A 25,526-nucleotide genomic window follows, 5' to 3' on the forward strand; every position below is an offset into this window, starting at 1 on the left:
ACTATCAGGATGCCTGGGGAATTATATATTTGAATAGTATACCTAAATAAGGCCTAACTGCAGCATGTTGTCTGTCTATTGGGGGGGGGGGGATTGCCTTTTTCAATACTTTTCCACTTTATATCCTTTTCCTAATAGGGTTAATTTTCCAGATTATCATAAGGGCGCCCATGATGAGGCTTTCTTAGTCAATGCAGAGTCTAAGAGGAGCTGTTCGTACTGCTTGCTTTTGCTGAGTTACTTTTGCCTTACTTTCTGCTTAGACTAGTCTGATCATAGAATTTACAGACCCCGGCTGTTTGTTTGTTTGTTTACATCTATATAAAGCCTCAGAAATGTTCACTGAAGTCAGTACAGCATAGCCCTGTATGAAGGCTTCAATACAGCTCATCTCTTTCTGCTCTAGAGTCCCTGCCTATAATCCCACAACAATATGCTGCCTTCTGAGTGATCAACAGTGGCTGTCAGATAACTTCAGCTAGTAGGTTTCCCACCATTTGGTGTCTCCTACATTTTTCCCAACCTAGGGTTTTCTGTTATCCATGTCAGTAACTTACATGGCAGCACAGGTTCTGCCCCAAAGCGCAGTGCTGTAGAGGGGAAAAGCTGTCTAACCAGCTGAACTTCAATAATACGAGCTATCCATGGCTAATTATCAGTGTTTCAGTGTGTCTAGGTCTTGGGACTCAGTAAGGATCATTTACAGCCAAATTCACTTTTTGAGTCAAAACTATGAACTATGAAAAGACTCTTTCCACAAAATGATTATCTAGTGCAAATTTAAATTCATTCAAATTCTTGGAGCTCTTCATATGAAGTGGATTTGTGACCCTTACATGAAAGAAGTGTTAGATATATATTTAGATAACTATAACGATGCATATACATTTCTGTTTATTAGATAAATATAACAGTGCATACACACTTCTGTTTATTAGATAAATATAACAGTGCATATACACTTTTTTTTATTAGCATAAAGTTTAACAGTGCATATACAGTTCTGTTTATTAGATAAATATAGCAGTGCATATACACTTCTGTTTATTAGAATAAAATATAACAGTGCATGCACACTTTTGTTTGCTAGTTAGATGCATATACACTTCTGTTTGCTAGAATAAATGTAGGAAAATATAGCTAGTTAGATGCATGTACACATCTGTTTGCTAGAATATATGTAGGAAAAAATAGTCAGTTAAATGCATGTACATTCGTGTTTGCTAGCATATATACATTAAAAGGTTAATCTGCTCTTAGCTAAAAATGCAACTAAAAAGGCATCCAGCTGTATATAACATGAATGTTCAGTGTCTGGTACAATTTCAAGAAAAGGCTAATAAGGATAACTCCTTAATTCCTGAGACCCAGGGGCAAGAAATGAACAACTCCCTACCGGGTTAGAGACAAGGATGACTTCTTAGGTCACATAATTCACCTTGAAACAAAACACAAAGTAGCTTAACAACAGACCGCATGACATCAGAAGAATTTCAACAGTATTAACAACAACAGACTGTTTCATGGACAAAATCTGGATGGTACAGAAGAATATGTAAAGGACATTAAAAGTGTATGATGTTAGATCTGATTTCTTGTTAGATCTGTATACTGGAGAGCATCATCAGTGCTGCCTGAAATCTGAGACGTTAAAAGCTGTAAACTGTAAAGTACTGTATGTGTCGTCTGTTGCATAGACACGTTATTTTATTAGTACTGCACAAAGTTGATAATATAGTGCTGAAGAGGTTAATAGTCTGCAAAGTTCAGGGCATTAATCAGATTTTTATTTTAAAAAGGTATCAACAAGCAGCAGCAGCACAGACATTTGAATTTAATTTTTCAAGAAGTGCCTTTTAATGGATGCATTGTGTCCATCCAGACCTCTCAAAAGTCCCTATTTTCAGGCCTGATTTAGGATGTCCCTGTTTTGGATATATTTTCCAGTTTGATTTACCCCTTTGCACAATTTTCTGATTCCCCCTCATCAAATGATATTTTTGAAGCTGTGTTGTACACAGAAAGCCACACTACATGACCAACATACTTGTGACAACAACAATTTAAAGAAAGAAGACACACATCTTATAACTCAGTTTTTTCAGAAGTAAATACATGGCCAACACACTTATGAAAACAATAATTTAAAGAAAGAGGACACACATCTTATAACTCACTTTTTTAGAAGTAAAATATATGACCTTTTGTGTCAGAATTTTGCAATTCAGTTCATTAAATTCTAGAGATTCTACACTGTCTCTTTGATAATTTTCTTATATTTTCCATCACTTTTGTCAGTCTCTGTTTTTTAAACGTGTTTTTGAGTAGTATCCCCTATTTGTCCAGGAAGCGGGAAGAGTTATGTGCTATTTGGTATTCAAACTTTATGCTAATTCGATTCCAGATTTTTAGCCAGATCTTCCTATTTTTCATGGGCCACCATTCCTATTTTCAATCTCTGCAGGTCAAGAGGTTATCTGTCTTCTGCAAAAGAAAAAAATTGTTATTCCTTGTACCTTTCTAATGACTGTAGAATTTCATCCTTTTATATTTTATATACCTGGATAAGATTGCCACATGATAACCTATAGTTGATGGAATGAAGTTTGAGGGTAGCCGATCTTTCCATATGTATTCTCTTTTTTAAAGAATGTATCATTTAGTATAGTATTTCAGAACCCTTTCCAACTTGCCAATAAGACTTGCAAAGAACATGCAAAAAACAATTTCATATTCAATGATCTGTTTCGCCATTGTTTTAAATAAAGGTAAGAAGACTTTCTCATTTCTTTGTACTCTGGTCCTTAATAAAGTCTTATATAATAATATAGACTTTCCTGGTTATGCAATGTGTACCTTCCTTAAATTTAAGGGAACTATTTGCAAAACTTCCAACCATACCTCTCAACTTCTTGGTTCAAGAAATCTGGACAAAATTAACAAAATGGATGAACAAAAGCCCCAAAATAGGGACAGATTTTAAATATTGCTCTTATAAACTTGCTAGAGTATAAGGGTTTGTGTTAATATACATTTTCTAAAGGATTTCAGGACTTCAATCATCAGATCATCCGAGTGATTTGCTAAAAAAACACACATTTTATGAGGAACAGTCCAAAAATTATGAGGCAAAAAATCTGGATATTCTGAGAAAAATCTGGACAGCTGAGAGGTATGCTTACAAGGTCTTCATATTTTTCAACCACTTACTGAATATTCCTAGCCACTGCATATGGCAATAGATGTTTAAGCCAGTATGTTAACACTTGCACATTTTAATACAGGATTCTATTTTGTTTAGTTGCCCAGACCTGTAAACTTTCAGATTAATTTGAATTTTATCACACTCATATACATTTCTCATCATACAACCTATCTGAGTCATCAGCGGATTGTTTTGCACTGCTTATTTGCTGTTGACGTTGCAGACATAAAAAAGTGTAACACTAGACCCAGCATAGATCACTGTGGTACTTCTCTGTCTATACCAAAGTGTTTTAATTTTGTACTTCTAATCTTTGCACGCAGTTCTCCACTTGTTAGTCACATTTTGATCCAGTGTATTACATATTAATGCCTCGGTCTTTCGTAACCCTAATAATTCCCTGGTGTGATAAACTGCCTTTACCACATCAGTGTAAATATTATTAGATGGTATCCCATTGTCTAGAGATTCTATGACATATCTATATGTTGTTGGTAGACGGGCACTTCATGATTTAATATGACTGAATTCATATTGGTAAATGCATAAATGTCCCGGTCTCCTCTCCCACTTAACAGGATTGGCTTTAACAATACTCTTGCAAATATTTTACATAGGATACATGTAAGACTTATTGGTCTATAACTGGAATAGTAGTCACCCATACCCTCTTTTTGTACAAGTAGTATATTTGCTTTTTTCCAAAACCTAAGGACATACCTGCTTTATAACAAACTGAAATCCATAGGTAAGGATTGGTGCTAACTGGGTACAAATTTTCCTTGTAAAATTTGCATTTAATCCATCAAGGCCTGCTGCACAATAAGATCTTAATTTACTTATAGCTTCATTTACAAATTCCTTGGGTATGATGGCACGCAGAGATTCTCAAAGGTAACACCAGTGTTTTCTCTTGGCCCCAGTCCTCTACCTTGCTTTACATATGAGTCAGCAAATCTCTATATTATTCCCACTAGGTCCTTGGTCATGTGATCACTGCATTAAACTTTGATGGCAGTCTCCTTGTAAGGCATCTTATAATTTCGTGTATATTTATAAAATATTGTTTTATTATTTCTGATATGCTGTAGTAACCAGTTTTCCTATATGCCTTTTTTATTTCTTTCAGAATTACACTTCCAACAGATTCCTGAAATACTTTTTTCCCCTTCTGGATAGTTTGCTGAGGTATTGATTTCACCAGGTAGTGAATGGCATTTTGAATGTCTTATCACAATATAATTTTGGCACATAGTTTACCACTAGCGAGTCTATTTTCTCAGTAAATACTTTCAAGCATCTTTACACTAATGTATTGCACAGATCTTTTTTTTTCTAATCATAGTATGTCAACTCATAATTTTATAGCTTCATAATTCCTTTTGTAAAATTGCATCAAATATAGAGGTCTAGAATTATTAAAATTATTTAGTAATGCTCTCTCTCTGTCTCACACCCTGCAGCTGGCTCCTAGAGTGACCTCACAGATAGCCACCACCACCATTCAGAGAGTTTACAATGCAAAGGGGGGAATGGAAGTACATTGTCAGGTCTTTCTTCCATATCATATACCCATGTACTCACATCTACAGACACTTTAGAGTCCCTGATCCTTCTACTGCATGTATTTGAAGTATGGGAAGAAACCACAGCACCCAGAGAAAACCCACACCAACAAAGACAGGATATACAGACTCTGCAGAGAAGGCATCCCAGCCAATACTTGAACCAGAGGACCTCTTGATGCTGACATTTTCAGTGGTGCTAGAGTAAATCATCATTCATAATGTAACATACCCCTTGTGGGAAGGTGATCATTTTTGTTGGATATGTTTCTAGTCACTCCATTCTGGCATCAGCAACTCTTTGTAAAAACACAGTGCTCAAATAATTCATCAGCAAATGATTTAAAAGAAGCTTAAGGTCTTAATTTGGAAGGGAGTATTAATCCAATGTCTGGGCCAAAGAAAGAGGAAGCAGAACTATTACTGTGCCATTTTAATTCTAGGCATGGATAGATTTAAGATGGCCACAAATTATGATCAGAGGCACCTAATAAGAGACCAGATGGAGACAACGGCAACAGCAGGAGATAGTGACAGGTGTTAAGTATTCTGTAGAGTACAAATTATGTAAGTAAGGTGTCCTTCCAGTTATGGACAGCTGAAAGAAGAGGTAAGGCTTTTCCCCAGATAAATCTGATGTAAATTATTTGTGACATCTGCTGGCAGTGGTGGATATGCTGGTAAATTATTTGTGACATCTGCTGGCAGTGGTGGATATGCTGGTAAATTATTTGTGACATCTGCTGGCAGTGGTGGATATGCTGGTAAATTATTTGTGACATCTGCTGGCAGTGGTGGATATGCTGGTAAATTATTTGTGACATCTGCTGGCAGTGGTGGATATGCTGGCAAATTATTTGTGACATCTGCTGGCAGTGGTGGATATGCTGGTAAATTATTTGTGACATCTGCTGGCAGTGGTGGATATGCTGGTAAATTATTTGTGACATCTGCTGGCAGTGGTAGATATGCTGGTAAATTATTTGTGACATCTGCTGGCAGTGGTGGATATGCTGGTAAATTATTTGTGACATCTGCTGGCAGTGGTGGATATGCTGGTAAATTATTTGTGACATCTGCTGGCAGTGGTGGATATGCTGGTAAATTATTTGTGACATCTGCTGGCAGTGGGGATATGCTGGTAAATTATTTGTGACATCTGCTGGCAGTGGTGGATATGCTGGTAAATTATTTGTGACATCTGCTGGCAGTGGTGGATATGCTGGTAAATTATTTGTGACATCTGCTGGCAGTGGTGGATATGCTGGTAAATTATTTGTGACATCTGCTGGCAGTGGTGGATATGCTGGTAAATTATTTGTGACATCTGCTGGCAGTGGTGGATATGCTGGTAAATTATTTGTGACATCTGCTGGCAGTGGTGGATATGCTGGCTATTAGGTAATGAGCAGACTGTAAGGTGGACATGAGTATACCTCTGACATGGATTCATGCCTCTCAACCTCAGAATTCAAGACAAGGCCAAAAATAATGGAGGGGGGGCAATGGCATAAAAATAGGAACAATTATGCCCTTATAAACATAGAAAGTTGATAGAATAACAGGTTTTGTATTGGCATGCATTTTACAAAGGGTATGAAGTCTGAAACTCAGATATCTGTTATTATTTATAGACTTCAGTCCTCAATGACTTGCAGGAAAGTCACAATTTTTATGAGTAACAAACCAAAACTATGAAAGAAAAATCTGGACCTACTGTGAAAAGCTGGATATTTGAGAAGTATGCTTGTCTTACAGCAAGATGATATGGCTTGTGGTAACTGTCCTTTTATTGCAAACATAGGGGCTGTACAAACACTTGCACTAGGAGCCTAAATCTAAACCAAAAGATAAATAATACTTGCCGGATTGATAGGATCCTAATTCAAAATTCCAAGCCTATAGAAAAGGTTACCACTTTGTCTGACTTTAAGGGTAGGTGTGATGGTTGGATGGATAGACACAAACTTATACCAAGGTTGGCATGTATGGAGCTGCTTAATTTGGGAGGGGAGCACTATTAAGTGCTTCAAAAGGTTTGCAAGAACTCCTAAGTGTGTCGACTTAAAGGTGCATGTGGCTACGCATCTTATGTCTCCCATGATCACTCGCCTAAAATTATTCCTAAATTTCTCAGACTCTGTCATTCTCTCAGGACCCAGTGAAAGACTTTGCCAACCTAGAAGTTGAATTAGACTCAACCCAGAGAAGAAGGAGAAGGTGGTAACTGTCAGGAAATGTATTGTATCTGCAGGCCTAGCAGAAGCAATTCACACAGTGGTGTCATTCCAGCCTGATAACTACAGTGCCTTTTACACTGGGCTGATGGATCATGATCTGGCTAAATTAAGTCTGCAGAATTCAGCAGCCATACTTTTGGCAGGAAGATCTCACTCCTGATGCCCTCTGTCACAACAGGGCCTTTTACATCATCACATAAGAGGTAATGGGCTGTGACTGAGCTGGAGATCTCAGGTAGACTATCTCTTTGCCTATCTTGCCCCAGTCCTATGGAACCAGTTACCTTCCCTAACTTGGGCATTCAGTACTGAAGCTTCTTTTAGAAGTTTCAGTACTGAATGCCCAAGTCAGTACTGAAGCTTCTTTTAGAAGGTCCCTTAAATAATATATTTTTCGATGCACAAACTTAAATCTGTCTAAGTAGCATTTTTTTCTATAATATATTTTGATTATCTATTATCTTAACCAAATTGGATTGGAGCACATACATTAATAAATAAAAATATAGGCAGCCATTTCTCTATCAGACAGCCATCATTCTGTCATCTAACTGCATTCTATAGGTAACCATTAATCTTGTGTCATTCCTTGTGCATTCTATAAGTAATCATTAATCTTGTGTCACCCCTTATACATTATATAGGCAGCCATTAATTTTTTTTATCATATTTTGTGCATTCTATAGGTAACTGTCATTACATTGTACTTTAAATGATCATTAAAATAAATGAAAAAAAAAAAAAAACACCGGAAAGCTAATGCTGTTACCTAAAAGGACCTCACAATTCGTTATCTGCACAGTGAAAACTAACATTTTTCAGAGACACTAGTTCTGTCTCTGCTCAGGTGATCTCAGCATCCTTTTTTTCCTTCTCCTAGTTGGCAAAACTTGTAGTATTGGAGAAATGCGGTGCATTGCATGACACTTTGAATTGACTCAAACAATGACTTATGTGTTAGCAGAGTACCTCTAGGACAGAAAGAGGCCTAGATATATCAGGTTGTTCAGTGTAAAAGGGAAGTTATAAGAGGCCACTGAATTTGAAATGAATCATGCCTTCTCATGGAGGTTGATTTTAGAGATGCCAATGTCATCCTGTCATAATTAAGGATCCTGATGACAAGGACCTCATCAGGATAATGTGTTAATTTCTAGAAAACTTATCAGAAGATGGATATCAGCTTAATTAAGACAGTGTAGCAGAGAGTTACCAATATGGTAAATAGAACAGGAAAATAAGAAGTACAAGAAAAGGCACTAAATCTCAATATTGTAAACACATGAGGACAGAAAAAAAGGATGCAAGATATGGGCATTTCGTATTATAATGAATACAACAATGATTTAGTATTAAAGTAAAAACGGTGATATGATTGGTACACATGTGACATATATTGCAAACATTTAAAACTGATGTTAGGAAGTATTACTTCATAAAGAGAGTAGTGGAGCCCTGCAGACACCATGGAGGAGAACTGGTGTACAGATGTATGATTATTTAAAGGATCCTACAACAGATTCATGTAAATGGGACATGCTGTTAAACAGTGCTAGTGCTTGTACTGAGGCAGAGCTGGTAGACCAAAGGGCTTCCTTCTTCCTAACCCTCTGTGAATCTGTATATTTTTTTTCGAATGGTAATATGTGTTGTTAGAGAATATTTATAGATGGCACTCTGGGAACATTTGATGATAGAGAAAAATACAGATATACTGGAATGCACCTTCTCATGGTGTCTACACTTTATGGAGAAAACAATATTTTGCCATATAACATGCTTCACAACGGAATATAAACCACCCTTCTGCAATCACTAAGGATGTGCTGCACAGGAATACACATGCTGAGTTGCCCTCTGCAGGTTATTGCCCTGGCATTTTCAACAGGACAACTCAGTTGTCTTTGTTGTCTATTTTAAGACAGTTTAAAATGCTTTTTACCCTTACCAACAGTTAATTAGTGAGTTTCACCATAATATTTCTCATCAGCTCACTGATTACAAAAATGATTCCATAGTTACAATTAAAATACACTGAAGTTTGTAATACTTGCTTCATGGTTAATTTAAATAAAATATCTCATACTTTTACAGCAGATGAAATAAATTTAAAAGCATAAAAACAGCTTGCTGTCTAAAAGGGTAAATCTGTATTAAATGTTGCTATATGTTTGTGTGATGCAGTTCTGTGCAGTCCACTGTCTAACTGCTTACTGCGATTGGTGCGCACACTTGCCCTCAAATGTCGGTGTGCCTTTGTGTGATTACCTCAGCTGTGCTGCTGATAATACTGGGAGGCAGGCGGCAGGCTGTCAGGCAGTTACAAGAGAAGGAAGAACATCAGGAGAGCAATCTTCGGCTCCAGAGGAAATGAAATCCAGGAGAGATCGACTGAAAATCCCTTCCCTCACGTTAGAGTGAGTATTTAGAAATAAATTACTGAAACACAAAAAAAATGTAGTAAGTACATTGATTAGACTAATTCAGAAGTATAAGAAAGCATTTTGATAGTACGCTCAGTGAGTGGTACTGGCTGTCTGTAAGCATATGGCTTCCTTACAGGGAATCCCACGCTCTGCTGTTTGTTAGAAAGTAAGAATTTCAGCATCAAAGAAAAAAAACTGAGCAATGGCATGCAAAAATAATGAAAGGTAATTTTCAGAAATTATACTTAAACGCACACACATAAATATATATAAATGTACTAATAGAGGTAGGCCTAATTCCAAGCAATGGTTGTAATACGAAGGTATATATATGTGTTTATAAATTCCATGGAAAAGATTTTACTGCTAGCTTTCTATCATATTGGGAGTTCAACTAAGTGAGACTTGGCAGTGTGTAGATATAAAACTGTAGTGAGCTTATTAAATGGTGTTTTCTGAGAATTTAAACCATTTCACCTCTATAAATAAAAGTCGCTTAAGTGGTGAGGGGAAGACCGAGTTAGAATTCTCTTTCTTATCTGACTGCATGTCTGAGTGTGTGCGCGTGTATGTATGTGTGTGGTTTCTTCATGGTATGTCTCAAGGGAAACACAGCGGGGATTTCACTTGTACATTTTATATTGCTTTCTATCTCGCAACGAAACCTGTTTATGGTTGCTAGGAAACTGCACATTAAATTTATCTATTTGTCTTACTCTTCCCTTTTTCTTCTTTTATCCTTTTCTATTGTCTCATGCACCATTTCTTCAATAATGCACAGTTAACTATTAAGATAAAAATTTTAAAATTTCTTCACTTAAAAATCTTTAAAAAAATAATTTTTGTGGTGGCATTCCTGTCTTTAAGTGTTACTGCCTATAGCAACTAAATGTATATTGTCCTCCTTTATTTAGAGTTTTTTTCCACAATTTTCGTATCCAGACACCTTGTGTTAATTATCTGAGTAAGCCTCATCATTCTCAAACACTGCCCTCACATAACCAAACAGTCCTGGCCCTTGTGAGGGGAGAAGCTATGTCGGTGTATCCTAGCAGAACCAGTCAGTGGTGGTCCTAGATTTGAGATAGCAATCTACCCCCTCAGAAACAGTCATTTATGGCCTTTCAGATGATCTAAAAATGAACTGTCATAGAACCAGTCCGTGCCAAACAGGGGAAAACATAACAGACTGTGATGGCCATGAGAGGCCACAGAACCAGACAGCGATGACCCCTGGGAAGGGACATCAGTGAAACCTTACAGATCTTGTTAGTGGTGGTCCATAATCTTCAAACAAGCAGTCAGTGGCAGCCCTAAGGACATAAGTGTACCCCCACTAGTTATCTAATAGTAGTATAAAGGGTGGAACAGAACCAATCAGTAGTGCTCTGTGAAGGCTACATATCAATATACCCTTGAACAAACAGCCATTGATGGATGTGGCATTACAGTACATCACTGTGCCCGCACAGGCACACCTAGTGGTAGAAACAAGTAGACATTACATCAGTGTACGCTCACAAAAGGAGGCATTCATGGACTTATGAAGATGATATTTAATATTCTGAACCAGTCAGCAATGGCAGTGGGGAGGAGTTACATCAGCTTATCACCATAGAAACAGGAGGTGTGGCCATGAAGAGGAAGCACTTCAGTATGCCCTCACCACACCAGACAGTGTGGTACTTGTGAAGAATTCATCTCAGTATATCATCATAGAACCCACCAATGTAATGGGGAAAAGGCACATCAGTCTACCCTCGGCAAACCAGGAAATAGTGAACCTGGGGAGGAAGCATTTCAGTACAGCAGGTCATCATCCCAGCACTTTAGAGATTTTCAGATATTTTGGGGTCTGATTCTTTTTTTTTCATATTAAGCATTAATAGCCAGTCTTCATAACCCTGCATGCACATAATTGTAGTCTGCAAAGACACAAGGTGTTCATATCAATATAGAAAACTGCTATTGCAACAAGAGACAATACCACATCGCAGAGATGAGATTTATGTGTAAAAAATAATAATAATAATTTCTTGACCACAGTCCCACAGGCACACTGTTCAGACAGTGATACATAATGGTCAAGTCTCAGTATCCAACAAAACGTCCACCACAAATCATGTCTCATAACTGGCAAGTCCCTTATTCTAAATAAACTCCAACCAGAGCATTTTAAAATAACTGTATTATGTGCCCACATTATATGCATGATGTCTCATAAAATGTATTGTAATAAAATATCAGAATTCATTTTAAAACTTTACATTATTTAATTAAGAAACATTTAACTGAAGAATTGCACTGTAACACGGTTACATACACACTTATACAAAAACATTACAAACGTTCTTTTCGTGCATCGTAACAATATGGTTTCCTTTTTAACAACTAACACTGACTTCATCTTTACATAAATTGCTCAAGGCCTGCCTTCCCTGACATTTCACTCGTCCTCCTGAGCACTGTTCTGCATGTGTTGTTCCCACATATTCATGTATTTGTATGTAATATGCTTGCGTCTCCTTTCTTTTTTTAAACTCCTTTATTAAATTATGATTTGAGACTGACATTCATACATTAATAGAAAAGAAAACAAAGCATGTTAACATTTTCCATTTATACACATTGTATATTACGTTTTCTTTTTTTACAACAATTGCTTTTCAATCCAACATTGCATCAGTAGGTCAGTTCCGGCCTTCCCTTAAAACTCCCTCGTCCTACATATTCCCCACAAATTCCATTTATTTCTATGCATGCTGCCCTTGACAATTCTGTTATGCAGAGAAATTAAAATCTCAAATGTAGCATATCTGTGTCTCACACAGGAGCAGCAAAGCACATGATATCAGCTGTAAACATCACCAATACCCCTTCCAACTAAGAGGAGGGACTGATTTCTCCTTTTGCCTTTCTACCCACTAGGACTATTTACCCACGTTGCCTCTTTGCTTGCCCCAGTGAAATTTCATTCAATCAGGAGAATAACAAAAAAAAAGTGAAACACTGGGCAATGGTTGTATATTCATTCCAATGATATGTTCTGTATAATACTTATTAGAGTTCTGACTGAATAGCAAAGCAAACAATCTGAGAAGCATCTCTCCTTGATTTGCGTCTTTGGCCTTCCATTACTTTTGGATTTGGCCAGAATTCTTAGTCATAGAAGTTGAAAGGTGTTCTGCTGTCTGATCAACAGTGCGAAGTGTTTTTACCAACTTTCAAACCTGGAAAAATACTTTACTTAACTACAGTTTTCCTTTCTTTTCTTTCTTTTTTCCCGTAACTGGTATTCTGGAGAAAGACAGAACGTACGTCATTCACTCATCCATAGTTTTCTCTCTAAAAGTGATCAATCAGTCCACTGGTAAACAGTTTATTAGTTTTACATCTGTTTTATTACACTATTTGTCAAGCACTATACACCCTACTAAGAATCATATCCTGTTCCATCTTACTTTTGTTGCCTTCCACTTGAATGTAACTGCTGATTTATTGTCTGACTGAGTGACTGACTGTGCTGCGTTCTGTTTACTTTGCAATAAAATCTGTTGCAGACTACAGAAAACATGCCAACCCTCTGCAGAGCTGATTCTCATCATATCGATCACTGCTGCAGAAGCCTAAGCTATGTGTGTTATATCCTGCCAAGGATATAAGGGCCGGCCAGCTTCCAAAGCTTCAGTGCACCTTCCACACAACCAAACTGTAAAGCAGCTCAAGATGAGCTGAATATAAGACAGGTTTGTGCGCAAAGCTTTTCCGCGCTTTCATGCCTCTGAACACTACTTTCATCTGAGGCTTTTGAGGATCGACAGTTGACTTGTGCTTTCCTTTGCTGAGCAGATAAGTTCCCTTTGGGGGAAAAAACTTCCGTTTTCTTAAATTTATTGATATTTTATTACTTTCCTCTTCAGGAAAATTATTTTAAAGCTAGGAGTCTTTTAACAGACTACTGTAATGTACTTTAAAAGAAGCACTTGTTTTTTTCTTTTAGTTTAAAAGTAGTGTTAACTAACTGAAAACATATTTTTGTAGAGAAATTGTGTTTATTTTTCTTGATGGGGCTGACAGTGTTTGAAAGTGCTTTTCACTGTGTTTTGTTTTCTGTTTAAAAAGTAACTGTTGCGGACTGGTAGTTTTATTGACATTTGCTGTTTGTCTTCCCTGGGAAAAGGGGATCATTTTTGGCTTGACCATGGAATAGACTACTGGTCCCATGGTCAGTCCTTCCAGCCACAAAAGCAAAAAGTTAAGCAAACAGCCTTTTCACATCATCAGACTAGTGCTTTGCCTCGGTTGTAGATGGGTAAATCTGCTGTGGCCATTTGTTGTACCTCAGGCCATTCATCTTTTACCCCACATCCCTCTGGTGTAGCACCAAGGGTTAGCCACATCCTCTACAGTTGTTAGAGTAGTCCCCTCGGTGGGCAGGGGAGAGTCAATGTCTGTCCTGGTTGAGGGAACAGAGAAGGTTTCCATCTTGTGCCAAAATGCTGTGTCCATCCCTTGGGAATCAGTTGCTTCCATTAGTAACATAGTTGACCCCATTTTTCCAGTAAAAATAAACAGAAAACCAAGTGTGTATCTCCTCAAATTTCTTTAGACAGGAGTAGTTTACTGCTTCTGGCTTGGTGTTTAATTCAGGCTATTTATCCTTCTTGTAAAGTAGTTCCTGGTAAAAGAAAGAAGAATTCCTCTCTTCCTGAAGAGATTCAAGATTCTGAATCTGAGCAGGAAGATGCAGGTGTGAATTCAATTTTTTTCTTCCGATTTCTGATTCAGACTCAGAGGAGAGCTCAGTGTCTAAAAATCCCTGTGGGGCTTATTTTTCTTTGAGAATGTTTCTAGAATATGCCAGTGTTTTCAGTGGAGAACACTGAGGTTTCTCAGTCCCTCAGATTATACTATGTGTTGTTACAGAAGAATTTTCCAGAACCTATACCCATTCATCCTGTTCTGTCAACTTTAGACTGTGTGAGAGTGTGAGAGTGTTACTGCCTGCAATTTCCTGTTAGTCTGCCAGCTGCCCCTCAGTCTTTTACATTTTTATATACTATTCCCAGACTTGACCAGCAGCTATAGCTTTAGTTGATCCCAGTGCTGCCAAGCATTTAGTTAATTCAATCCTGCTCATTCTGGTATGGATGGGAAATTATTGATAGGTACGAGGAAAAAAGTGTATAATTCTGCAACTTCAGTTCTCAGAATTTTGAACTGTTATGTTCATATGTAAAAGTTTGCTCTAACAAATTCTGAAAGTATGATAAATGTTTTATCTGCAGTTTCTTCTTGTGAGGAAAAATTTGCTTTAAGTAATTTAGCTTCTTCTTTTGTTCTTTTGCACCGGTCACTACTCCATTGTTTTCAGTATGTGTATGACTCTGGTACTTCATCCAGGGCTATGGCCACTGGTATTGTTTTAAGGAGGTCTGCATGGCTGCATTCTCAGAACCTTCCAGGTAATGTTTAAAATGAAATTTTGAATTCTCACTTGGACAGAGATTTGGTGTTTGGCCCCTCTGCTGCTGAAGTGATCAAAATATGTGATGAAAGGAGCAAACTGATCCAGGGAATCTCTAAGATTTTTCATCTCTCCTTTTCCAAATTTTACAAGGGATTTTATTTCGCTTCTTCTATTTTTGGCAAAAAACAAAATAAACAGTCTCAACAGAATTCAGGTAAACAGATGTTTAAGAAGGGATTGCATGGAAATTCCTAAAAAGAAGTTTCTACTCTCCCAAAAAACAAGGGCAGTCCAATAAGGCCTGAATGACTATTCAAGAGACTTTGTGACCACAACCACCCAGCCCACCACCCTCTTTGTCTTCCAAAAAGTCTCCATTTTTCTCTCTGGCATCAAATTACTTCAGACAAATGGGTTCTGAATATCATTCATCAAGGTTACAGATGGTAGTGGAAGGAAGTTCCTTTCAGGGTGTCATTCCTCTTCCTCCAGATCAGACTCTTTTTTGTTCCTAATGCCAAAGAAAGAACATGCTTGGAGACCAGTTCTGGAGCTTTCTTTCCTAAACCTGTTTGTGGCAGTGCTCTAATTCAAAATGATGTAATTTCACAGCCTATTACATCATCTTCCTCTTTAAAGTTTCCTGGTAACACTAGACTTATAATATGCTTATAATCACAACCCTATTTATCGAGACTTCAGTTATTTCTTAAGGGTTTGTATGTACAGATCACATTATCAGTTCTCTGCCTTGACCTTTGGACTATCCATTGTACCAAGACTGTTCACAAAGTGTCTAGCTCCTGTTACACCTCACTACAGGCTACAGGATCCCCTTATCCCTCCCTGCCCTAAAGTAGTCAGTCATCACAGATGCTTCCTTGGGGAGCAGTTTCAGGAGGAATAAAAGTTCAGGGGTGTAGGACACCAAGGACAGATGCAAGCACATAAATATCTAGGAGATGCTTGCCCTAATCAAGGCACTCACAACCATCTTTGGCCCTCATTACCTTTTCAAAATGGTTTTAAAGAATACCACAGTCATGTGGTACATCAACAAGCAAGGGGGAACCAGGTCATACCCCCTTTGCAGACTAGCCATGTTAGCTTGGAATATATCATCACAGCACAATCTCAGTCTACAGACTTTCTACATTCTGTGAGAACAAAATTGTGTGGTAAATAAACTGAGTAGGACAAGGACAGATCCTCATAAATAGAAACTTGATCGGGGATCTTCCAACATTTGATCCATCTGTGGGGAGTTCCTTAAGTAGACCGTTTTGCCTCCTCTTTGAACAATCAACTTTCAAGATTTTCTTCCAGGACTCTATGCAAGAAGGCCTGGAGGACAGATGCCATCTTTTCTTTTCTTTGGATAGGAATGTTCTTGTTTGCTTCTCCACCCTTTCCACTAATAAACAGGGTACTTCTAAAAATTCAGACGGAATCCCCCAGGATCATTGTGGTGACTCCCTTCTGACCTAAGCAACTGTGTTTTTCCCTTTTATTCAGAAATGGTCAGGGGCAGTTACCACAAGCTTCCTCACAGACTGGATCTGCTCTAACAAGAACAGGGGTGTTTGCTATATCCCAACATCAGTCAACTTCAGTTGACTGCCTGGATGATAGGGTCTTAATTCCATTTAGGCACCTGTTTACTGTGGATGTGCAGCAGCTACTAATGGAAGCAAGGGAGTCTGCTACTAGAAAGTCATGTATTAACAAATGGAAAAGGTTTTCTAGTTTGTGCCAACAATATTACCAGCACCATTCAGGGCTAGTTGTTTTCTGGTTTTACAATTTTTGTGTGAGTTACTATCCTATAGCCTTTCTTATTCCTCTGTCAAGGTTTATTTATCAGACATTTTATCCTGTCAGTCCACAGATCCTTCTCTTTCAAGATAATCTCATATGAAAATGTTCTTGAAAGGGGTTTTGCATAAGAGACCATCAAGTAAACAGGTGGCCCCTCCTTGGGATCTTAATTTTGTGTTCGAGAAGTTAACATTTTCTCCACTTGAACCAGCTAATCTGGATAATATGAGGTTCTTAACATGGAAAACAGTTCTACTGATTGCTCTGTCTGCTAATAGAGCATCTGTGTTTCAAGCTCCTATGGTGAGTCAACCCTACCTCATTTTCCATAGGGACAAGGTTTCTTTGAGAACTAATCCTTCTTTTATGCCTAAAGCGGTATCCAAGTTCACTTTAATCCAGTCTATCCATCTCGCCATTTTCCTTACTAAATCTAAAAGTGAGGGAGGAAAGATACTCTATAGCTTGGATATGCGCAGAAAACTCTGGCACTATCTTGATATAACTATATCTCTCCGATCTTATTATCAATTGTTAATTTCTTGTGAAGGTAAGAAGCTACAACCTATGTCAAAACAGACCATTTCCAAATGTTTGCCAAAGATGGCGACCTTTTGTTATAGTCATCATAACAAATTTATTACAGGCAGGGTCAAGGCACACTCTACCAGTGCCTTAGCTTCATCTATGGCTACACTACATTTAACATAACAATAAAACACAAAATTCTATAGATACAGATGACAAACACAACAATAATAAATACTTTATTGCACTGATTTAACAGATCGTCACTCATTACTATGTTATTAGCTTATTTTCACTGGAAAATTTGCATTTAAGCGATTGATTTAAGAGCTACATTTATGTTGCAGACAGTTCAGTTTGATTACTGCTGACTTCGCTGTCTGGCTGTGGGTAAGACCTTATTACATAGTACACTATAGAGACGTTTCATTATTGTTGGTTTGCTGCCTTAATGTCCAGTGTGAAGGGTACTGTACCTAGAGTTCAGTAACCTGATGGCTAGTGGAAAGAAGCTGTTTCTGAATCTCGTGGTTTTGCAGCGTATACATCGAAAGCGCCTTCCAGATGTTAAATGTGAAAACAGCTTGTAAGCAGGCAGAGTTCTTTCCCTGGATATTTTCCTTGCCCTGCTGAGACATGTCGACATGTGCAGGTCTTGTATGGATGGGAGGGAGTTCCTGATAATCCTCTCAGCCGCTTTCACTACCCTCTAGAGGGACTGGTGCTCGGAAGCAGAGCAGCTTCCATACCATGCTGTGAAGCTGTTTGTCAGTATACTTTCGATGGTGCCCCTGTCGAAGGTTGTGAGAGCCATTGATGGTGTTTGCTCTCCTCAACCTTTGTGAGAAGTGAAGCCATTGGTGCGCCTTCTTAATGATGCTACAGTAGCCAATCCTTCCATCCATCCCAGTTTTTTTTGGTATTTTTTATGCCAGGGTGTGAATATACATGTTGCTGTTCCCAGCCTTGTTTTTTAAGGGCTCAGCCTTCCTCTTTCTGTGGGCAAAAACACTCTTAAGGACTTTGCACCCAGACTTGTCTTTTAGTCAACTCAACTAGAGCTGCTTTAAAGTTTGGGCTCATGGAAGGTGCCCTGAAGCTTTGGAAGCTGGCTGGCCATTATATTCTTGGCAGGATATAACCCATATAGCTAAGGCTACTGCAACAATGATCATTCAAACATCTACTCTTATGGTAAGTTCAACTTACAAAACTGTACTTTTTAACTTTTCTCCTCTCTAATGCATCATCAGAAAGCAGGCTTTATGACATAGAATCAGAAAGTAACTGGATAGTTGCTTAGCATACAGTAAACAGAAACACCAGTTTATTGAACTTAATGTATATAGATCCACTGAAGTGACTAAAGTGAAAACTACACATTTTAGAATAAGAAAGCTTACTTTGCAAGTTTAGGACATAATTATAACAAAAGGAAATGGTAAAAAAGACCTTTGCACTTTATCTTTAATTAGGTAAAATAATCTGTAGGTCTGCCAATGAAAGAGAAGAAATAGTTCCCTTATCCATGTTTCTGTTACATGATTTTTGCTATATGTATGTTTTCCTGCAGTATCTGCCTCTCCATGTTTCACTATATTCACATTTGGTTGCCTGGTCAACATTATTGTGTCAAATCAATAGAAAGAGAGCTTCTGCATAACAAGGGTGTGTTGTTAATGTAGTCGTCCTTGATCACTGGTACTCACTGTGGATGCTGATTTAACTGGTTTCCTGACTCAAACATTTGTAATTGAGTATCAAGCAAATGTATTTAGAGCTAAGTATTTTTACTGTAGTCACACTTCATAGATTTATTTTATCTGCATATGTTTTTCTCTTCTGTTTAGACCTGTTTTTTTAGCTGACGGTTTACTTCATCTGGCATTCCATCTTACCAGAGCCATTGCTCCTTCACCTACTGATGTATTTATGCCTGATTGCTTCTGCAGCAGTGATGACCGGGTTCTCATCCTGCCTGTTTTGTTTGCAATAGTTTAGTACCAGGTACGCAGGTCCCACAAGTGCAAAGCCTGTCACGTACCTGCACCTTCAGTCACCATACCATTTCCGTGAGATCACACTGATGCTGCTGACAGGTTGCATTCCTGCATAGCACAAAACACCTGTATTTAGGTAACTGACACTCACTGCACAAACCAAGAGTGACAGGATCAGCAGTTGGCACATTTCCCTTTGCTGCGGGTAGGTCCCCTTACCAGGCACTTCCATTCACATTCCAGAACTGGCAATGCAGTGTAGCCTTAGGGACAATACTGTACTCTTCAGGCCCTGTCGTTGGGATGAGAAATTTAAATTAGGTCCCATCTGTCTGAGCTGGTTATAGTTCAAAGTGGATGTCGCATTCATAGGAATTGATGAACAAATAGCACTGGAATTTCCCAGTGTCTCCCTTATGCTGCCCTCACTTGCTGTAAATACCCAACCAAGTCGTGAATAAAAAAGTCCGGTACTTCCTTATTAAAGCAGCCCCCACGATAGCGGCCTTGGGAGATGCAGTTCAGGGATTACGTATGTTTCTGGTATGTCACATTTACAAATGAATTGACTTCTGATAAACTGAGTAACTTTAAACTTCTGTTTACAATTCTGGTAAGTCGTATTTGTTTTATTTTTCAAAAGTTAAGCCTTTTCTTGTTGACACTCACCTGTGGTATTTGAAAGTTTGAATGCTAACGATCCAGCTGTGAGTTTTACTGCTCGTATATCTTAATCTTGTTCGTGAAGTCTAAAGAAAGGCAACATAGTGAGAGTTAGAGGGGCATTTTTATATTTTAATTGTAGTTAAACGTTAATGAGATGTTTTGTAACAACTTCCTTAAATGTGCAGCTCTGTCTAGAACTGAGTAACTGTAGCCGTTCCTAACCAGAGTAACCGAAGGGCAGGGTAACAGTGCCGCTCACAGCCAGGTGTGTATATGTCACTGGTCATATCTGAATTAAATACTTACTGAGCAACCTGGACCACCAAATTTTCACTACCTAAATGTAAGGGTATGTATATCGATGAACATTCCCTCCCTAAAAAGGCACTCATTAGTCTTTCAACATTTGTTCTACTTATGTTTTAAGGCCGCTATACTAAAAGTACCAAAAGTCCTTATTCAGTATATGCACTTATCCAGTTAACAAATAATTAGATAACCACATAAGTTTTGAAGATTGTACCATTACATCTGTTTATCTGACTGGCAATTATGTTATGATGTATGTGTGGAATATACAATTTTCTGCCATTTCATCTTCTATAGTTTGCCTATATGTTTTATGTTTGTTGTGGTCATGAAAGAATGTCATGTCTGCACCTGCATTTATGTGTACATTATCTGGTGACACAGCACAAAATAGTCAGTTGTATACTTTCACTTAGGTGTGTCTACAAATAATTAAGCAGATGTAATGTTACCAGTCTCCCACCATAAGACTGAAATAATCAGTAAATCACTGCAGATGTCTTTAAAGGATCCCAGAATCAGATCTCACACATTCAGCACTGTGGTTGTACTCAGTGCCACCAGTTTGGGTACAAAATGGTGTTTAGCTAGCAGACGTGAACTGAACAAAAGAGAATTCTATCACCTAATCTCCCATGGGAGGAAGGGACATGACTTGTGCTCATCTGACCACTGGAAACATTCCATGGTTTGGTAGCTGACACTGGCATGTACTGGTGGTAAAAAAAAATCTCAGAGAAACAAGGACATTCAAAATATGAGAGATGATCATATACCATTTTTCCAAGTCTGATAATTTCTCTACCTAATGAATAAACTGCAGAAATTAACCGACCAAATATACTTTTGCCTTATGTCCACAGAATCCTGCTGTAACCTGATAGCCTGCCTTCTGACCCATTGAATAATCAGTAATCTTAATCCATTCGCAGAAAAACTCTTTCCTGAGAAACATGTCCTGAAAATCAGTCCTCAGACATAGTAAAACAGAAATTAGAGCCTTGAACTGCAAACTTCAGACTTGGATTTGAAATCCATTCACTCTCACATTAGCTGAAAAGATGTTTTAATCGTTTGACTTAATTGTCATCCCCTGAAAAAGAACTGGCTTTGATGATGTACTTAGCTTGAACTTCAAGTCAAAGTGATAGAACAAAATTAAAATACCAAAATATAGTAAAGTTTCAAAATAAGATTGTGTGGTGTTAGACGGTCTGAAGACAGTATCTTGTACAAAGCAGTATAGCAAATGAAAACAAAAGCGTAGAATGAATTCTTAACGTTTCAGCAGATATGTAATCACATCAGTTAAGTTAATGGTGGTTAGTCCTAAAAAAATCATCATCGTCAACCCCCTTTTCCCATTTTCTACATGGGGTCGAGGTGCCATGTTGACTGTCGCCATCTCTTTCTGTTCAGTGCCACTCTCCTGCCTTCTTCAACACATGCCGGAGTGTCGCAGGTCTTCTCTCACACAATCCATCCACCTCGTTTCTGGATGCCCTTGTTTCCTCTTGCCTTCTTCCAGTCTGTCCCAAATCTCTTTCTTGATTGTCTTGTACTTTTGTGGACATGTGCCCAAACCACTGTAATCTGTTCTCTTTGACCTTTTCTGCAGTTGGATACTATTTTTATATCATAACAAATTAGCAACTAATTAGGAAGCAGTACTCTTCTAGAGCTTATACTTTAACATATTTGACAAAAGATTACCGGATCGCATGCGTTTCATGATATTTCTGTAATGTTTTTGATTTTCTGGAGTCAAATCATGCCGATTTATGTCCACTAGTAAAAAAGTGTGTATTCAAGCTGATTCCCATTTTTTTCTACTTGGCACATTAGTTAAAGAGATGCATAAATGCTGTTACTATAAAAAGACAGTCTTCTTCTTCTTTCAGCTTTTCCCGGTTAGGGGTCGCCACAGCGGATCACCTTGTCCGCTCATGATTGGCAGTGGAGTTTTACAGTGTCGAGTTGCCAGCCCGGCATCCAACCTTCCACAGAAGGCACACACGCACACGCGCACACACGCACACACACACACACACACACACACACACACACACACCTAGGGCCAATTTAGAGTGTCCAATTAACCGACAGCATGTCTTTGGGATGTGGGAGGAAACCGGGGCACCTGGAGGAAACCCACGCAACCACAGACAGTACAGTTATTTATTCTTTCACCACAGTATAAACAAGGCAGCTAGGGAGGAAAAAGCTGCTATCTTAAGGTTTTCATCAGGAAAAAACATACAGGTTTAGGTTGTTGAGACTGTACTTTGTAAACTAATATGATTTCACTTTTCCCCTAAAAGATAACCGCGTACATTTTGCTCCCCAAACTGCATTTTCTTCCCTGTTCTTCAACATCATACTTACGGTGGAATCACACATTTAGCTCTTTTACTGGACTAGCATTTAAAAAGAAGCAAGCATACCTTGTTTCATTATTTGTAATCGGTGTCATGAGGGTGCGAGTGTGTGCACATTCATGTTTATTACTGTCTCTGCTCATTCATATTACTGTGCAGTGTTATGAGTTGGTATCTTTGCATATCAGTACATTCTGCTGTGTTATTTTTTGTGCTTAATTTATACCTGCTTACCATATGACTGTCTACAGTGGCATGTAAGTTTCTTTTATCTATAATGGTGTGTGTTTGTTTGGTGCATTTGAAAACTGGAACATCTTGCTGTGTTATTTTGTATACCTAAATCATAACTTGTTTACCATATGCATACAGTGGTATCTAAGCCTCTGGATCAATACTGGTGTGTGTGTGTGTGTGTGTGTGTGTGTGTGTGTGTGTGTGTGTGTGTGTGTGTGTGTGTGTGTGTGTGTGTGTGTGTGTGTGAGTATGTATGTTTAAGAGTGTGTGGATTGGGGTAGAAAATATGTAGGTGGACAGGCAAATTCTGCAACAGATGTAGAATAAGTCATGTACCAGAAACATGGATAAGGTATTCAACCTTCTTTGTCTCTGGGGGTGGAAGAAGAAGAAATGCCTGTAAATTAAAAGAATTCCATGACTACATCCAAACCATAAATTTTTCATCCCAAACTCTGCTATTTTCTTTTTAAAACATATTTATGTTGGTAAATGCAAATTGTGAGGTGGTTCTTTCTTCCTTAGGAGATTACTAGGCTATCGACCCAGAGGTCATTTTAAGCCTAGTCATTTCATCCCAATGTGATACCATAGAAATGCTAGTCAACACCTAAGATTGTATTTAGTGCTGACTGCCCATGTCCAGGAGTGTTGTGGGCTCTATCCCCAGTAAGAATTTATAGTACCCCATCCACTCGTCCAGGTTTCTCTCCAACAGTGTCATAGAGGTGCTCTGTTTCACATGAACTGGTAGCCTGTTCCAAACATGCAGCAGTCACTGGGAGATAAATGTGTCCCTCCAGCATGTCCTATTTAAGTCGCAGGCTATATTTAGGTTCCTGGAACAGGTAGCCCTAGTCTCGTTTGATTTATAGATATGCAGCAAGTTCATTAGGTTTGGGTCTTGGATTGCTCTGTAGACCAGGCATAAGTCTTCCCAAAGACGTCTATACCTTATGGAGTATAGTGACAGGGACTTTAGTCAGTCTGTGTAAGGCACATGCTGGACCCCCTTGATCTTTTCTAGAAACCTCTGAAGTCTGTCTAATTGCTACAGGTGCTTAGTACAGTACATGCCAAACAGGGCATTATACTCAGTTATGGGCCAGACAAGTGCTAAGCATAGGAGGGTTATAACTTCTTTTGCTCTCAAGGTGATGCCTTTACTAATTAAGGATGCTATGTAGAAAGCTTTCCTTACTACAGTAGATGCATGGTGGTCAAAGTTAAGGTTGCAGTCAACTTGTGATCACAGGTCCCTTACCACTTCATGGGTACTGAAAGTATTGTTGTTGATTTGATAGTGTGAGGAGAAATTGTTTGTGCTGAAGTGAATGATGATGCATCTCTTTGCATTCAAGTTTGAAACCGTGACTAATACACCAGTCGTTGGTCTGTGAGACCCTCCTGGAGTATACTGACATAATTTGGGGATTCAGTGATTGCACCTAGTTTGCAGTCATTTGCAAAGTTGATCAGCCACAACCTCTTAGTTTTGAACTGAATTTCTGAGAAGTATCTACCAAACAGTAGGGGCCCAGCACTGACAACTGTGGCAACCCACTGGTAACAGGTCTGCTGGTTGATGTGGAGGCACCCACTTTGATAGTGTGTGTCTGGGTTGTGAGCCAGTTGGCAACCCATCTTACAACAAAGGGGTTTACATTTGGTTTGCTAAGTTCATCGGTAATGCCTGAATGTGGGATTGTGTTGAAAGCCTTTGCTAGGTTGAGGTGTGCTGTGTGCACAGATTTGCTCTTGTCAATGGCCTTGGTCACATTTTCAAAGAAATCCACCAGATTTAACAGGCAGGATCAGCCCTTCATGAAGCCAAATTGGGTAGGATCCAGAGTTTGGAAGTCACCTATGTCTTTATTTATGAGGTACATAATGATATGTTCCATGGCCTTACAGATGAGGCTGGTCAGGCTTATGGGTCTGCAATTCCCCCGGTCTTTTGCTAGGCCACCTTTGTGGAGGAAAATAATTGTTGCTGTTCTCCATCCCACAGGAACAAAGCCTGTGGTTAGGCTATGATTGAAAAGGTTACTTAGTGGTGATGCTAGTTCATGTTTTAGCCTGTTTAGAAGACAGCCTGGGATGTCGTCTGGTCCCATAGAGGCTGTGTTTTTTGCCTTGGACAAGGCTTTGAGAATCTGCTCTTCAGATATGTAGGGTGTGGAGGGAGTTTGGGGGAAGGTTTGTTGTAAGTTAGGTGGGAATAACTGAGTGAAATTTTCACCAAACCCATGCGCTAGCAGGTTTGCTATCTTCGTGGGGTCAATGTGTGTGTGTTACCATTGGGCACTAGTTCTGCACTTGCTTGGGTCCTACCCTTTAGGTTATGTACGTATATGTAAAAGACCTGGTTATCCTTGGCTGTACTTGCTAAGTTTCTCTCAAAGGAGCCCTTGGAGGATTTGACAAGTTGCCTTATTTGCCTGTTGAGGCTGAGGAGGGGGCTTTTCCATCATTGTGGCCTTGTCTTTGTTTTCTTGGACAGCACCTTTTTGCATTTATTGTAAAGTTTGTTGATGCTGGATATCCCCATGGCAACTTGTTTTTACTTGGGCTCTGACTTTGATTCCTTTTGGTACGGCTGATTTTATACACTCTAGTGTGAGCTTCAGCGTAATTACCACTTCCAGCTTGGGGTGGGGATTTGAATGCATTTATACCTTCAC

Source organism: Protopterus annectens, chromosome 13.part0, assembly GCF_019279795.1.
Source record: "Protopterus annectens isolate FY-2018-M chromosome 13.part0, PAN1.0, whole genome shotgun sequence".
Classification (NCBI taxonomy): Eukaryota; Metazoa; Chordata; order Ceratodontiformes; family Protopteridae; genus Protopterus; species Protopterus annectens.